The sequence below is a fragment of the Pleurodeles waltl genome, chromosome 3_1, assembly GCF_031143425.1.
Source record: "Pleurodeles waltl isolate 20211129_DDA chromosome 3_1, aPleWal1.hap1.20221129, whole genome shotgun sequence".
Taxonomy (NCBI): domain Eukaryota; kingdom Metazoa; phylum Chordata; class Amphibia; order Caudata; family Salamandridae; genus Pleurodeles; species Pleurodeles waltl.
Window position 1 is genome coordinate 1,681,647,029 of NC_090440.1, and position 12,957 is coordinate 1,681,659,985.

At 45.4% G+C, this 12,957-nt stretch overlaps 1 protein-coding gene across 2 annotated transcripts in view; it reads right to left on the reverse strand.

Moving 5' to 3' along the window:
• Positions 1-12,358, reverse strand: part of ZNF385B (zinc finger protein 385B) — a 1,043,801-nt gene extending 1,031,443 nt beyond the window's left edge. For both annotated transcript variants that reach the window (XM_069225443.1, XM_069225442.1), the window contains exon 1: positions 12,217-12,358. The gene's annotated coding sequence lies outside the window, so the exon portion shown is untranslated. The remainder of the gene's footprint in view (positions 1-12,216) is intronic.
• Positions 12,359-12,957: the final 599 nt, after the last annotated feature.

Below are 12,957 nucleotides of genomic sequence, written 5' to 3' on the forward strand. Positions count from 1 at the left end.
TAATAACTTAGCCATGCCAGCTCTGGAAGTTATTACATCAAAGTGTTGCTGTCTTCCTGGGGAGCTGACGAAGGACTAAATGTAGATGCACGAAACAGTGACATATTGTTTAACTTCACTAATTTATGTTTTGTCTATAAACGGAGTGACGCTCCCATCGTACCGCTGGGCCTAGAAATAAAGGTAGGTTTCACGGTATGCGTAAACAGACGCTGCTAAGTGAGTGCTGGAGGCCCTGACAACACCGTTAGGGGTTTCTGAATAGCAAGAATGGGGAAGATTTGAACGCGATCCTGTCTCCGTATGGGGGGTGCCCTTTTTCTAGAATCAAGAGACCACAGGCACAGAACATACGAGAACCCGCGCTGAGCATCGGGCAGGAAACCCAAGTTTGAATCCAATTATCGTGCCCTTGAATAAGTCACTCCCTCTGTGTATTTCTTACCTTTTTTTTTTACGAAACCGCCAATGTGACTCGGGGCCTGGCATAGATATAGACGACGCCTCCGTTCACCGACGAACTGCTATGCTCTATTTGCACAGTGATCATAAAAACATTTTCCTTAAAAAATACATTTAAAACCTCGGCCCATGCTTATTCGTGCAAATGTACAAAACCATAAAATATGAATTTTTAAACCATCCAAAGAATTGTTGAGGGATATGTCAAAATACATTAACTGATTTCACCTCAGCAGATTGTTTACAAAATTGAAATCTATGTTAGCCAGAATTTATTTTATGCAAAATCATGCCAAAACTTGCAAAATCAATGTTTAACCCATCTTTGACTTAGCAAACGTTTCCCCAGCCATGATGAGCTTTCCACTAAAAATATGTATTTGTGAAAAAAAGCAGACAAGGGACTGTTAAATTATGCAAATCGTATTCAAATATTTTGTCAGTTTATCTGCTTACTTTTCTCTGGTTGCTTTGATATAATTGACAAGGAAACAACAACGTTTACAACACCAAAAATGGCAAATACATTAAAACATGATTTGAATCGTTGAACAGCACCCAGTGGGCTATCTATTAACATAGACATATTATACGCAAAAACACTTCTGAAGAAGGAAAGAACACTTTAGGGAGTTTGCTTGTTTGTTGCATAAGCAAAGCAAGCGGTTAAATAGCGCTAGGCACACACACCAGGCGCCTTAAGAAAACGGACCACAATGAAGGACACTATGGCCCTCATTCTGACCCTGGCGGTCTTTGACCGCCAGGGCGGAGGACCGCGGGAGCACCGCCGACAAGCCGGCGGTGCTCCAATGGGGATTCCGACCGCGGCGGTAAAGCCGCGGTCGGACCGGCACCACTGGCGGGGTCCCGCCAGTGTACCGCGGCCCCATTGAATCCTCCGCGGCGGCGCAGCTTGCTGCACCGCCGCGGGGATTCTGACCCCCCCTACCGCCATCCAGATCCCGGCGGTCGGACCGCCGAGATCCGGATGGCGGTAGGGGGGGTCGCGGGGCCCCTGGGGGCCCCTGCAGTGCCCATGCCACTGGCATGGGCATTGCAGGGGCCCCCGTAAGAGGGCCCCTACATGTATTTCACTGTCTGCTGCGCAGACAGTGAAATACGCGACGGGTGCAACTGCACCCGTCGCACAGCTTCCACTCCGCCGGCTCGATTCCGAGCCGGCTTCATCGTGGAAGCCTCTTTCCCGCTGGGCTGGCTGGCGGTCTGAAGGAGACCGCCCGCCAGCCCAGCGGGAAAGTCAGAATTACCGCCGCGGTCTTTCGACCGCGGAACGGTAACCTGACGGCGGGACTTTGGCGGGCGGCCTCCGCCGCCCGCCAAGGTCAGAATGAGGGCCTATGTCATTGGCAATTATGTATTTTTAAATGGAATCTTACTCTTAAAGTACACCTAATGCTAAGTATAGAGGGGAAAAGGCAGGAGGCCCAATCGTAGAAAATACTGACTAGAGAAAAAAGAAAAACAGAAACATTTGCTCGTTGTTAGTCAAAATCCCAAGAGGGAATTGACAAAAGAAGGGTATTCCTTCCTGCACAAAAACAACTCTGCCTGTAAGGCAGGCACCCTTGCACCATAGTGCAATGCTGCCTGTTTTGGGGCTAGGCAGCACACAGTGTGCCAGCACTAGAAGAGAACAGAAGAACCATAATATCAGGTAATGATTGCAAATTTGTGTCCGGATGACATCAGACAAACAGGACCAGAAGTGAAGAGTCCATTACCTCTGAAGACCAAAAGACCAAAGTCAGCAGGGGATAATGCAGACTTCAGTAGAGAGTAGTTTATTGGTAAATATGGCGAAGGTTGTTATTATCTTTGCAGTATCACATTTACTACCAATACTTTATTGTGAAATGCATATATTCATTATATCTACGGATTTTATACTGAAAGATCAACCCCGCCCTAAACTAAAACAAAATTCCAACAAAATATGGATGCTTGAATCAGTTGCTGGCTGTAATGCAGAATGTCCACATTAGCTATAATTTATCTTCTGTTGTAGCGGGGCCATATGGGTGACGAGCAGTGAAGGGGAGTGCTGTGCACTCCCCCTCAGAGGAGAGAGCCTGCACTGGCTACCAGTCTACCTGGGAGCACCCTAGTTGGATGCTCCCAGCCAATCCTGGCACTGCATTGAGCAGCATCAGGATTGGTATCCGGGCAGGCTGGAACCCTTTGCCTGTCTGCAGCAGAGGAGCAGCGCGGCACAGCGGCAGAGAAGGTAAATGATTTTTTGTATTTAATAAATGTAAGGTTTATTTCCCCCCGCCCCTTTGTGCCGCCCTGCCCCTTCCGTGCCCCGTGAGCCGCTCATGCAGGAATCGCCATCACAGTGGTTACTTTCAATGCATTGTAAGTTTGACAATGGCTCCGTCAACATGACAGAAACGGTACATAAAACATACAACTTTTTTTACATATCCAAAAAGTAAATCCCAAAATGTGTTTTTCATTTTTAACATAAAAAACAATGCCCCACTTATCACGGGAGTCTGCTCCCATGGAGAGAGGACCATTGTGCACTTTTTAATGCCCCTTACTACCAGGCTTTTCCTGGCAGTGGCAGACACTGAAAAATAGCTGTATTTCCACCCATTTAAATTACATGGACAGATATATAGCCAAACCTCTGATAATCCTTAGTCCTGCCATTGGAGGAGTTTGCCCACGGAGGAGAGAGAGTGGTCCCCACGTCATCAAAATATGGTCCGGCCAAATTTAAACTGAGCAGGCGGACCCTAAGGTTGGAGGGAGGGAACTATGATGCCATTGTGATGGAGTTCTTTCCCCTCCAAGATTTAAATTAGACCCATAGTCCCTGCCACAATCCTAAATGGTTGAAGAGCTGAAGCAGTGAGAGTTGCCACCTATGACAGTGGTAAATGCTTTAAAAGGGTGTGTGTTTTTTGGCAGGAAATATTGCAGCATATGTTGTCATCTCTAGAGTAATTAAAAAGCACAAAAGAACAAAATAATAACAAAAAACAACAAAACATAACAGGACACAGCACAACACAATGGATGTAACAGAATGCAACACAACCACCACATCATAACTCAACAATAGCTCAATTCAATAATGCAGCTAAAAAAAACACTGAAGCACAATAAACAAAATAACACATCATTACCACAACAGAATGCATCACAACAAATATCCAGAAATATTCTTGTCACACTTTACTGCCTGAACAAATCTACTTTCATAACATGGTGATAAAAGGTGTTTGCACCAAGCACTGTCTTGCTTAATAAGTCATTACTTGTAATAAAACCAGTCAAATATGTTTTGTGATCGATTTCCATTGGCTGAGAACACCAGGGCTTTTGTGAACATGCTGGAAAATGTGGCTTACACAATTATGCAGCTGGATATGTAGAGCTAGGTGTGAAAAGTGTCTTAAACTTACTTCTCACAGAAGGTCAATCTCTCTAGGATGATGAAGTGAGCGTTCATGGTGTTAGGTCGCCAGTTTTTTGCCCATGAGCGCTGTGTTTGTTCTGTTCATGAGGGTTTGGTGACACACACCTCCGATCAGGAAAGGCATGTGTAAGACCGATGACTTGGCAGTGAATGTTTTTTTAGTGCAAAAATGTTAGCAGTGGGCTGATCTTAGGTGTTGTGGTAAGTAAGAAGATATGAGATGTTATATGCAAGAGTTTGGGTGCATGCATTTTAGCACAGGTGAAAAAGATATAGGGGGTCATTCTAAGTCTGGCGGGCGGCGGAGGCCGCCCGCCAGACTTCCCCCCTCCAAAATACTGCTCCGCGGTCGCAAGACCACTGAGGGTATTTTGGCTTTTGCACTGGGCTGGCGGGCGACCGCCAAAAGGCCGCCCACCAGCCCAGTGCAAAAACCCTTCCCACGAGGACGCCGACTCAGAATTGAGCCGGCGGAGTGGGAAGGTGCGACGGGTGCAGTGGCACCCGTCGCGTATTTCAGTGTCTGCAATGCAGACACTGAAATACAAAGTGGGGCCCTCTTACGGGGGCCCCACGACAACCCATACCGCCATCCTGTTCCTGGAGGGAGAACCGCCAGGAACAGGATGGCGGTATGGGCTGTCAGAATCCCCCATGGCGGCGCAGCAAGCTGCGCCGCCATGGGGGATTCCCAGGGCAGCGGAAAACCGGCGGGAGACTGCCGGTTTTCCGCATCTGACCACGGCCAAACCGCCGCGGTCAGAATGCCCTGCGGGGCACCGCCAGCCTGTTGGCGGTGCTCCCGCCGACCCTGGCCCCGGCGGTCAAGGACCGCCGGGGTCAGAATCACCCCCATAGTAGCTCATTGCATTAATTCAATCTGCTGTCTACTGCCCACGTTCTGTGTAGAGAATTCATGTACTTTTGCTATATTTAGTACTGTGGGAAAGTAACACATCACCATTGGTAAAGCCTTTGGGTTTTTCTGTATTTAGTACTGTAGGACAATAACATATTGCCATTGGTAAAGCATTTGACAATGTATTGGTTGCATGCGATTACAATGTTCATGAGCTTTTATTCTGTTGTGCTGGCCACATATTGTTCTTAAGTATGGTTACAGTGGAGCATTTTGCATCTTTCAGTTGTGATGCCGGGTTGTTGCATTCTACAAGTGTTTAGTGCTGCTGAAGAGTAATACTTAGCATTTTATGTGGCCCTTGGCACAACATTCACTGATACGTTCACTGCATGACAGTCTGGAGTAGTTACCTATTGCAGTGGTTCCCAGCCTATAGTTCCAAGACCCACAGGGGTCCGTGACACATTCCCTGGGGGTCCTCAGGCTTGGGCCAGCAGGAAGGCACTTCTACAGCTGGGGTATCACAGCAGCCTATTTTTATATTTATTACTTCATTTGAGCAGAAATTTGAAAAGCAGGCCAAAGTTTTGTGTACATTCAGCAGCTTTCAGGGAAAAATAAAAGTGTCAAAATAACTCTGATGATTAATGTACCTGCTAGAGAGAGATGGGAGTTTGGTCTAGTGGCAGTTTTAATTCATCTGAGGTAGCGCAGATGGTTAATATGCCTGCTGCAAAGAACGTGTATTATGCAAATAACAGTATTTTATGTGCATAGATCAGTGGGTTACTGCTTTTGTCACAGAGATTCTTTCATTGATGTGCAGTTCATAAGTTACAAACGTAATCCAGCACAGTGAGGTATGAACTGCCACCAAAGAGCTATATGCAAACTGCATGGCACAAATTAGAAAGTTATGTTTTTTTCACAGTCTTTTATTATTCGTATGCTGCTAAAAAGGCTTGCTTGAGTAGAAATAGATTCTCATGACTACAGTCAATGCTAACCACTGTGTTACGTTCTGAATCCCGAGTCTGTGCTTCTCCAGACCATCACTCTTAGAAAATGCCTACCAGTGTGGATGACATGTGAATCCTACATTTTGTAGTCCCATGTAAAGTGCTCCAACACCCTACACTGGTATAAGAGGTGCTAAAAAACAAACGAATTACATGTGACAGAGAGACTATGGCGAGACGAGAGGCTCTTATAGTTTTACTTCCTTTCCCCTTCACATATTTATGTGAAACAGCTTTCTCAGATCTTACCTACCTAATAAAATAAAGACAGAAATTACTTGGGAAATGTAGAATTTGACCTGATGATTCAGCTTCCCTAAATAAAACCAAACATTGGAAAGTTAGTCACTGAGATGCAGCGCCAACTTTCTCATTAAAATGTTTCAATTTTTGCATTTTTTTCACTATTAAATAATTATATCTTTAGTAATTTGAGTATTTTTTTGGTGTGTACTTGTTTGTGCATTTTTTGTGAATTACTGTTTTAATGTTTGAAATTTAAATCGTACCAATTGCTTGAGGGTACCTGGCTTCAAGTAGAGATTCAGTGGGGGTCCTGAAGAGTCAAAAAGTTGGGAACCACTGATCTATTGTATTCAGCACAGTGTTGAATTTCATGTCTATTAGGTACGTTATCACTGTTGTGCTATTCTGGGTGTGTCTAGTGGTGTTAAAGAGTGATTTTATGACCCTTGGTGATGTGTTAGTTGCATCAGAGTGTGATGTTTGTGCATCTGGTGGCTGTTATTGTGGTGGCAGAGATTACTGCTGGGATGTAGAGGTTGGCCAGTTCAAGACAAAAATACCCCTAAACATAACAGCACCTTGAAGCCAAGCACTGGGCAGCTGTACACCTGAGAAGACCAAAAAAATTGCAATATCCTTCAGCACATAAGTGTGCGCACAAAGCAACTCATGTAGATTTTTACGTAATTTAGTTGGCAACTGTCTAATTTAATTAATGACTTAATACACTAGTATACTCTGGGCGTGCAGACAGGTAGCCAGGATGACTTACTTCTCAAGATCATGAACCACAATCAAATTCAAATCCAACTCAGCACTCTGCTTCAAGTAAATTGCACCCTGATTTCTAATGTACCCCAGCAACATGGAAACAGCAGAAAGCACAATACAACAGTACATACCATAACACTACCTATATGTATTAAAGGATTAGGCTGAGACAGGTAATTCATTAGATCATTCATGTACCTTACATCAGAATAGGGCGACTGTGTAGATACTGAGCAAGCTGGCTTTTTTTTAAGTTGTGCTGAAAGGACAACACATTGTCCTCTGAATGGCCTTTGGCGAAATGCTAGTGATGTGTGGTTCTGTCATGTACAATGGGTCTGTTTAACTTGCCAACATTAGGTGCTAAGATGTGGGTTTTGTAGATTCACCTTAGTTAAGAATAAAGGCTCAGACAGATGATGCAATACCCTCTTTATTCACGTGCTGTGTTTGCATTTTGGTACTTTGTGTAATATTGTTTTTTGCAATTTCTTTTTGATGTGGTTTCCTATATACAAACCCAATGGGTGACCCATTTGTGCCTACTTCTGCTTGCACTCAATCTGTGTACAGTGTTCACTTTCCAGCACCAAAAGTATTTTTAATACACATGGCACTGCTTCTTTCATGCAGCCTTTGAGTGTATGTTTGGCAGCCAGAAATGCGTAAAAAGGGCATTCTCACAAGTTTATAAATACTGATACAATCATTGCTTTTTATATGTTTATTTAATTACATTGCATATCCTTGGCCATTATTGTAAAACTCCAGTGTCTATGGCCATTATTCTAATCTAAGTCTGCTATGGCTGTGCACTGCATGCCTAAATTAAAAATACATTATGGGCAAGGAAACCCTTCTTGTTTGCAGGCATTGACAATGTGTGAATTGAAATTAATATATGCAGGTGTACATTATGACCTAGAGTATGGTAGACATACTCTGGTAGACGTAGTCCTGGGGAAAGAGTTGTGCTCCAGGCTGTAACCTCTTAACTAACAAAGCGAGCAGCATTGTGGTAACAAAGGAAATACGGCATTGGCCTCAGGGAAAAGGAGCATGGGCATTTCTGAACAATAAAACAGCTGATGCTGCATTTGAAGAAGATATTTTTGTTGTACAATGGCAAACATTCAAAGAAGCATGCATCTGGGTCCCAGTGACTGGTGAGCTGTTTATAAGCCTCAATTCCCCGCAAATTTACCAAGTAGAAAATAATTACATATTGTATAGCATGAAAAATTACACATTACACATTAGTTAAAAAATACCAAATTTACTTAAGACAATGCAGTCCCAAAGACTGAATGGTAAAACTATATCCTTTAATACCATATCAAGAGCAACTTTTTAAATGGAAAACAAATGGTAGTCCTTTAAGGCAGTCAAGGTATCATTGTTTTATGCAGACGGCACAATATACTGTAAATGCATTTGAAGCTGATGGGCGAAATTACTGGGTTGACAGGTTTAGTTCATGACACTAAAAGTTTAAATGCACAGAAAAAAGACTGAAATGTCTATGCTTTTCAGTTTGACTATCCGGTTCATTAATCATGTACAAAAGGGATGTGGTATGGCCGGGTGGGCAGGACTGTTCCTGATATGCATAGGGTTGTTCACTTCTGGAGAGGCACAGTGGACAAAAAATCAATGAACTTGAATGTGGCCCAAGTGATTGCCAATGACTAAGGCCCTCATTCTGACCTTGGCGGGCGGCGGAGGCCGCCCGCCAAAGTCCCGCCGTCAGGTTACCGTTCCGCGGTCGAAAGACCGCGGCGGTAATTCTGACTTTCCCGCTGGGCTGGCGGGCGGTCTCCTTCAGACCGCCAGCCAGCCCAGCGGGAAAGAGGCTTCCACGATGAAGCCGGCTCGGAATCGAGCCGGCGGAGTGGAAGCTGTGCGACGGGTGCAGTTGCACCCGTCGCGTATTTCACTGTCTGCGCAGCAGACAGTGAAATACATGTAGGGGCCCTCTTACGGGGGCCCCTGCAATGCCCATGCCAGTGGCATGGGCACTGCAGGGGCCCCCAGGGGCCCCGCGACCCCCCCTACCGCCATCCGGATCTCGGCGGTCCGACCGCCGGGATCTGGATGGCGGTAGGGGGGGTCAGAATCCCCGCGGCGGTGCAGCAAGCTGCGCCGCCGCGGAGGATTCAATGGGGCCGCGGTACACTGGCGGGACCCCGCCAGTGGTGCCGGTCCGACCGCGGCTTTACCGCCGCGGTCGGAATCCCCATTGAAGCACCGCCGGCTTGTCGGCGGTGCTCCCGCGGTCCTCCGCCCTGGCGGTCAAAGACCGCCAGGGTCAGAATGAGGGCCTAAGTCTTTTACAAGCATTTCACCCATCACCTTTTGTTATTTTAGATAAATTATGACCACTATAATAAATAAATCAGGATGAAATGATGTCCATTCAGATGCCAAAACACTGGTCCAGTCACCTGAAAACCTGGATGGCAGTTCTATGATACTGTATGTAGGTCATCTCATCAGGTTTTTTTTTCTTCCTATGCTTAATGCACGGGTTGCTGAACAGGAGATTGCAAAGACCTCAACACAACCAGACCTAAACTTCTTCAACCGACTGCACTGCCCTCCTTTCTGGAGTCTCAACTGTGATTTTCATCTCAGTCTGACATCACAACGGGAGGAAGGAATCCATCCTCTAGTAACATGAATTGCCTTCTCCAGCTGCGCATCAGACACGTGTGGCGCTTGCTAGAGTCCTGCTATAATAAAAAGGAAAGGGTTTTCCTACAACATTATTTAGTGGGAAAACACGAGATCCTTAAGGTTACTCCACAGACTATTTTCTGATATAGGACTGGCATTGAAAACTGCTGCTATAAATACTGTAGTACGCTACTCCATGCAAAACAATGTCGCATATTCAATATAACCAGCAAGGCGGGAATATCCAGGCCGCAAAAATGGCAAACCGCATTGACAGCGAGTTAAATTACATGTTCAGAGATCGTCAAGGGACTGGATTTCAAATTATATGTCAATAGCTGGGGTTATCGTGGCTGGCCGACATGCACATTAACTTTTATCCAAGTTTAAGCAAGCTTTTGCATTATTTGATCATAGTAAGATTAGTTGCATGAATTTCTTTCTTTATACCCTAACACCATTAATCTCACTGGGCCTTGTTGCCAGTAAAGCACTTTTCGGTGCTGACTTATAGGCTTTACAATTAACTCGGGCGTCAAACGCAGTTAACCAGTTGAAAGCAGACAGCAACTTCACAGGCCTTGGGCGCCTGGTCGCTTGATTCAGGACCCAGCACATGAAGCGCGCGACGCCAACACTCGTCCCTCACGCCGCTGTCACGCGCGCACCAGGAAACATTTCACATTCCAAATAAGAAACACCTTGAGAGAACACCTCAGCAGGCAGTGGCAGAAACATCCGAGATGTGCTGCCCTCCTCCGTACTATTCTGGCGCCTTCACACCAGCTCTTCCAAATTTAGACAGTGTTAAACTCGTTGAAGCAACCATATTCAAAATGCAGCAGCTGTTTCATACATTCCATCCGATTCATAGCATATAAGCTTGTTATGAACGCAGTTTCAATACATAATTTTTGCTGAATAGCAATTTAATCTATAACCAATTGGCGAGCCAGCGAAAGAAGCCTTCAGACCGCATGAGTAAATCCGCCTTAGCACTAACCAAATGCGCTTCCGGAGTAGCCGCAGTTCATCACCCTTGTCTCCACTACCAGCTGCCGCTTCAATCCACTTATTATTAATGAATGATAAGGCGCAATCCTCCTAAGGAAGACTGCTTACAAGCCACTTCCGGTTGATGGTTGTCTATTCGGTGTCTTTACTAGTGAGAATGACCTTCCTCTTTATTGCCCTCCCCCACTTTAGGTGATCTGTAACATTAGTAAGGTGGTCTAAGCGCTATAGAAAAATGTAATACATTAATAAATATGTTTAACGATGTAATACGTTCACGGGTTTACCGTATGGGCCCTTCCTGTTAGGTAGTGGGCGACCATGCTCAATCCCGGGTCTTTGTAGATATCTTATTTTAATATTTGCATTTTATTTTAGAAGTTTAATATGCTTCCGGCCCAACTCAAATGAGCAACAATAGTCCTACAACAGAAGCATCTCCTACAAGAGAAGCTGAACTTAGAACATTAATGGTAGAGGAATTCTTTGGAGAGAAGACTATAGAAACTATGACGTGACGAGGAGGTGGAAGGCATGTTTCGGGGACAGCATGCCATGGGATTTAAACACTGTTATACAACTGCGAATATTGTATTCTGTCGTACAATTACATTATTACGCCTGTACCTTAAATACTTCTTTTGAGTCTGCCCTATGTCCTATTTGCTGGCGTATGCACATATAACACACTACACAACATACAACCACTAGCGGACCAGCCTGCAGGGAGAGCATGATGTTTCTACACAGACTCGTCCCTCTGAAAGAACAAGAGGGCTGGTTAAGAATCACTGATATATCATGCCCTGATTATCGTAAGTTCATCCATTTTTTCGCCCAACTCGTCACTTGAATAAAGCCAACACTTCACCAGTGATGCGTTATCATCAGGGTGCACGTCCAGACTTTAAGCGTAAATGACAACTTAAAAAACACAACACGGTTCCATCTTCAAGTTAGAGTTGGCTGGCAAGCAATCACCCCACTAGAGTGGGTACCCTAGCTCAGAAGCATCTCCTTGTAATAAAGTGAAGGAGAGTGTATCTTTCAAGAACTACAACGAAAAAGCAACGTGAGTGTACAGGGCACTGTGTACCACCGCACCCTGCTTTTATCTTCTGAAAAAACACGACAACAACGTCTTCTTTAACAACACATTGAGCAGGTAAAAGAAACAGCCAGACATCTTTTCATCCCATTTACTCTCAGGGTGTCACACGGGTGGCTTTGAAATCTCTACCTGGCAGTACTGGCATTTCAGGCGTTGGCGCTGTCCGTGCCCTGCTTTTCCAGTGCCACTTGGCAGCCAGGACTAGCAAGACCTTCGAGCTGCTTTGCGCTATAGCCTGGGAGGTCCTCGGAAGTTCGTAGTTTCAAGTGACATTCCTAAGTGTGTCCGTTAAACTGCAACCGTCATCTGCCAATCACAACCTCAAACCGACTGAAGTGGGAATTATGCAAATGAAGACATCCCTGTCAGTCAGGCTTTCACGGGACCTTCCTCGGTTATCCGCGATAAACATCCCGTGCTGTCAAGCACGAGCGGTTGCGACCCGAATCACACAGCACAACATAGCATAACAAAAATACATAGCATAGGAAACTCTGCATAAGCTGCAACGACACTTTGCATATGCTTTGACAGTGCCCGCATGCACAAGCCGCTGAACACTGGCATGGGAGTCTTTTAACAGTAACGTCCTCGCGGTGCTCACCTGATGGATAGGTCAGGCCTGTGCGTTAAACACATCCAGTCTGTGAGGAAACGGGACCCAACAATTCGCCAGACACATCCAGGGCTGGGGAGTTGTAGCCGCACCGGCTGCTGCCTCACACTCCGCGAGCTGGGAGCTTTCTGGTCGCACGGAGTTTCTCGTTCAGTGCCTGGCGCTGGAGGAGCCTCTCTTAAAGCGACAGTAGCTGCACACTAAAGCTCACGGCACGGTACGGGACCACACTGAGCGAGAGCGGACGAGGCAACATTAAAACTAACCTTGAACACACTCAAAGCCATTTCGTTAAGCACTGGGAATGTTTGCCATAATGCAATTTCCATAACAGAGTGCACTAAAAAGCTACCTTTCATCCCAAACTGTTGGTGGTGCCCTAGTTAAGAAGCGAAGGGATTACTGCCGGCCAGTAGTATTTACATCTCACAGTTTTTTCGGTGTACCGTGCGCCTAGAAAGCATGGAATTCCCGGCGGTGCACTGTCAGAGAGCTTGACACCGTGAAAACCTCCTACACATCTGAGAAATAATCTGTTAGCCTTGCGTTCACTCTCCATTCCACTACAAGGTTAGTTGTATAAACGACAAATATATTCATCGTTGGTCCATGCACCAGTCCAGAAAATAACTTGCATGTGCCTTAACATAAAGCGACATCTGCTTGCAAAGAGCTTAGCGCTGATATCCAATGCCCAACTTAAAAAGCCAATACGTGCAAAAAATGCAT